This window comes from Crinia signifera, chromosome 9 (assembly GCF_055691185.1).
Source record: "Crinia signifera chromosome 9, ASM5569118v1, whole genome shotgun sequence".
Lineage (NCBI taxonomy): Eukaryota > Metazoa > Chordata > Amphibia > Anura > Myobatrachidae > Crinia > Crinia signifera.
In genome coordinates, this window is record NC_139225.1 from 115,905,664 (window position 1) to 115,910,345 (window position 4,682).

The 4,682-nt window shown below is 46.9% G+C and overlaps 1 pseudogene; it reads left to right on the forward strand.

The window, feature by feature from the left end:
• The first annotated feature begins 1,792 nt into the window (after positions 1-1,792).
• On the forward strand, positions 1,793-1,911 carry LOC146039709 (5S ribosomal RNA; annotated as a pseudogene).
• The last annotated feature ends 2,771 nt before the right edge of the window (positions 1,912-4,682 follow it).

A 4,682-nucleotide genomic window follows, 5' to 3' on the forward strand; every position in this document is an offset into this window, starting at 1 on the left:
GGATAGGACCCCTATAACCTACTATGGTTCAACATATTCTGGATAATATCAACACAGTCTATGCTAACAACACGTGTTTCGCAATAGCTTCCTCAGGCTAACCAGGCGACTGTCTCCACTTATAATATTTATTACATTCATCAGTCAATCTTTTACTGCATTTGGCTCACGTGTACTGAGCTGGCCAATTGGGCAGCTAATCTGTTGCCCAAAGTGTGAGGCTACTTCCACCCCTCTGGATGAGTCGGGGCTATGTATATGATGTAAGACGTCATGCCATGTGTCATGTGATCAGCCCTCGGCGGCACATTATTGGTCACATGGTTTGATTGCGCCAATAGCGGGGCATCCTCCTCGGAAACCAGGAAGTGTCCCCTGCCATTGGGCACCCTGTAATGTTTATGCAGTATAATATTGTCACACAAAAGATCAATAAGAGACCATCATTTATTTTACTGGGGGTTATTATAAAGTGCAGGTGGCGATAAGACTCCTCACCCCCTGACTAGTAAGACCTGGTATTTTGGAGGATATAGAACCAGTATAACACATATTAGTATTAGTATATAATATATGTGGTATTCACCATCGATATACCCACCTTATTAGACACTTACCTTGTATACGATTAAAATATTAATCTGATGGTATGGGTATATGGATCCAGATTTTTCACCTTGTTTGAGTACTACAGTACATCCATCAGTTTACAAACATTATACTGACATACAGCGACATACTTTTCTTTCCCCTGTAATTATGTCAATTATGTCAATCCATGTCCAGTGGTAGCACACCCTCACTTTTTCATTCTAATTAAGGAACACAACATATGAGGGTTTTTCTGCATTAACAAAAGCTCTATATATTCCTGTGCGACTGTCCTCACCCCATCCTCTAATTTATTCCCATGGGTATCCAGGCGGGCCACTGCCTACCGGGGGTGGACGGCTGACTTCACAGGACATCAGCATCCTGCCCCGGTTCTCGGAGCTGCGCGCCGCAAATATAGATCTGTCAAGACTGACTAACTTTTTTGAACAGGGGAAAAATCATTTAATGGTTGATGACCATCAAATTATTTCACCCCTATATGCTCCAGTGCAAATGGATGTTTATGCCATGGTTTAAATTAGTGTACAAACCAAGTATAGCACTCACCCTTCTTATAATTGATTTGCCATTTACTTTGTATAAGAGTTCAGTTCCAACCCTTTCTAGTATCCATATGTAGTGGTCCTGTGTTTTTGTTGTTTAATCCTTTCAGTGCCAAGTGAAGTGTTAGAATTGCCAAGCAGACATATGTATTCATCATAATGACCAGCAATGTTTACCTTATATAGGAAATATAGTAGTTTTTTATGCAACATTTTTTATTTGAATTTATATAACAAATGTGAGCGACACTTGCATTTTTAGTGGATATTTTTAACATCTCTCACAGAGATGTTGGCACTCAATGACACTCATTGACTCTAAACTGTCCTTTGTTCCTAACTTTCAATCTGTCTCTAAATCATGTTGCATCTTCTATGTAAAAAACATTTTTCCTTCAGCCTATGGTGGACCACTGGTACCATGGGATATTCTAGGTCCTCCAGACCGGGCACCAAGGAGTTAAACTTCTGAGAGTGCAGCTGGGATGGCCTCCTTAATACCCTGCCCTGCCCCAGGCTAATCAGTTTTTTTCTTGGTGCCTCAGGACCAGGCACATTTGTAGGAGCAGGGTTTGTTCTTCAGCCCTGGTTTAAACTTCAGGTTTTTTGTTTTTGTTTTGTTTTTTTCTATTTCAACCTACAGCCATACCACACTGAATAGGCCCAATCTCATCCGCTCTTGGCAGCTAAGCAGTGTTAGGCCTGATTAGTACTTTTGTGGGAGACCACATGGGAACACCAGGTGCTGTAGGTTGCCTGCTGCAGGCGCTGTGCACAGTGCACTGCAACAGAAGGAAGCACGCTGTGCTGGGTCTCTGACCTCCATGGCCAGATGCCTCAGCATCTCCACAAGGCATCGGGGGAGCCGCTGCAGCGTTTGGAAGATTCAGTCAGGTAAGCGGAGTTCCGGCGTGGGGCTCCGGCATACCTATAGCGGCGACCACCGCTGGCGGAGGAGGCACCGCCGGCGGTCCCGGCAGAGGGGTCCCGTTTTTTCGGTCTCCCCTCTAGGCCACCAGGGCTGACCTGTTGCAGGTCCTATATGGGCATATAGCCCTGGTTAGGCTCCGGGAGGGGGTTCATTTTTTGAGCAGCCCATAGCTCCACCCCCAGCCCCAGTGCAGGTCCTTTGTTTCAAATTTCCTGCCTGGTTGACATAACTCCCGCCTCTCTCCTTCCTTCTGGTGCCTGTTTCAAACAGGTGTGCCAGAGTGTTAGTCAGACACTGCCTATCCTGCATGCTGCACGGAGGGAGACTTGAAGGAGAGACTGCTGGCGCTGAGTGTTATGCCTCCCTGTCCTGCACTGTCCTGGTGTCAGGTTGTATATCCCCCTTCCTCACCTCATGGTGCTGGTTGTTGGGAGTAGATGCCTATATAGGGGTTAATTTTTACCCTATTTTTTTCTCACTAATTGAGGTTATCTGTGGTTTTATTTAGTATACTCTGTTACTTTACAGTTTATTACTACTGTGGTAGGCTCACAGAAGCAGATAACAGAGCCACTTATCTTATGTTTGTGTCTCTTCCAATTAGTGTAGTGCCTGTCATTACCCACTGTCCTAATTAAGGCTGTGTGTGTTTTTGTTTTTGTCTCTATACTGTGTTTTTCTTTTGGGTGTCATGGCGTCCAGGGGGCCTTCTCAGAAGGGTAAAGGTGCCTCTGCACTGCGTGCTTACACCTGTACTATGTGCAATGAAAATTTAGCTTGCACTAACAGAGACCATGGTGGCGTTTGTGATCGCTGTGCTGCGCCTAGCGAGTCCCCGCCCAGTCGTGCTGTGCCGGCTGAACCAGAGTGGGCTATTAATTTGTCCCAGGCCATGCGAGATTTGACTGAACAACTGGCAGCTCCTAGATTGTTGCAGTCGGGCCCTGTTTTGGAAACGCTTGTACCTCAGTCTGCCCCAGAGCCAGCTTGGGTGCAGGGGTTGGCGCAAGCGGTGCAGGGTTTGGTGCAGGTCTCTTCAAATCTGCAACAGTCGGTTGTAGAGAAGAAAAAAGTCTCGGGCTAGACCTCTCAGGGTCTTAGATACGTCAGACGATACGGACTCTGAGGGTTCTTTATACCCAGGGCAGAAGAAATCCTCTGAGGAGGAAGTGGAGGAAAATGAGGAGGTCACGGAGCAGGCCATACCTCATGAGGAGCATATGACGCTCGCTAGGGTGGAAGATTTGGTGAGGGCCGTTAGAAAGGTACTGCAGATAGCAGACTCCGATCCCACTCCCCCTTCAGGGATGCCAGTATTTAAACGCAAGAAGAAGGAGGTTACAGTCTTCCCTTCATCTCCTCAATTAGAGGGACTGTTTAAAGAGGCATGGAAACACCCTAATAAAAAGTTCCTTGTTTCCAGGAGGTTTACTGAGTTCTATCCCATGGTTGAAGGGGATTTGAAGTTATGGGAAAATCCGCCACCTGTGGACGCGCATATCGCGCGTCTAGTCCGTTCTTCCACTCTCCCTATTCCTGACGTGACTTCCCTTAAGGAGCCTACGGACAGAAAGATTGAAAATTTCCTAAAAGGAATCTACTCTAATGCAGGGGCGGCCATTCGTCCTGCTACGGCAGGGGCTTGGGTATCTTTAGCTATCGATAAATGGCTGGATGCACTGGCGGAAGGTCTCAGGGAAGGTTCCCGAGAATCAGACCTGATGGAGTTGGTAGATAACATTCGGGAAGCAAATGCTTATCTGAGTGAGGCTACATTAGACTCGGGTACCTTCGCGTCTAGGATCTCGGTGGCCTCTGTTGCGGCCAGGCGGGCTTTATGGATCCGCACTTGGCGTGCGGATAGTGAGTCCAAGAGGGCGTTGGAGGCCCTACCATTCTCTGGGGGAGTTTTGTTTGGTACCGAACTAGACAAGATTGTAGCGACCATTGCTGCTTCCAAGACGGCTTTTCTGCCCTCCGCAGCACCGAAACCGAGAGTTCCGGGGTTTCGTTTCTTTCGTCCCCAGGGGAAGGCAAGGGGACAGGCCTCCTCACGCTTCCAGCCAGCCCAGTCTAAGCCGCAAAAGACAAAGGGCCGTCAGCCCTGGTCGGGCCGTCGCCAGGCCCCCAAACAGCCTGAGAAGCCTACAGCCTGACTGTTGGATAGGTGGGTGGTATGGACACCTAGGCGCTCCCTTTTAGTTTGGACAGGTGGTGTGGTATATATCGGGGGTTTCTAAAATGATAAATGAGAAGATCACTTCCCTGGTTTTTTGTGTGATGCTTCCTGTCTGTGATTCCTCACTCCTTCACTGTCTCCCGTTGTCACGTGGTCGTGGGGGATCAGACATAAAAATGAAAGTACACAGCAATGTGAAGTGTCGTTTAAATGAAAATATTTCTAAATGACGTTTTTCTTCTGTGATATAAATGTGTTAGATGGCGTACCAAACTCACACAAATATCAACAGGTATACACACATCAAGGTATCTTTTATCCTATTTAATACGGTGGCGTACCATTACTCACGTAAATTCGTGATAAGTGAAACACATCAAGGTATCTTTTCCTTTTTTGTAGTTTATTTTCAATA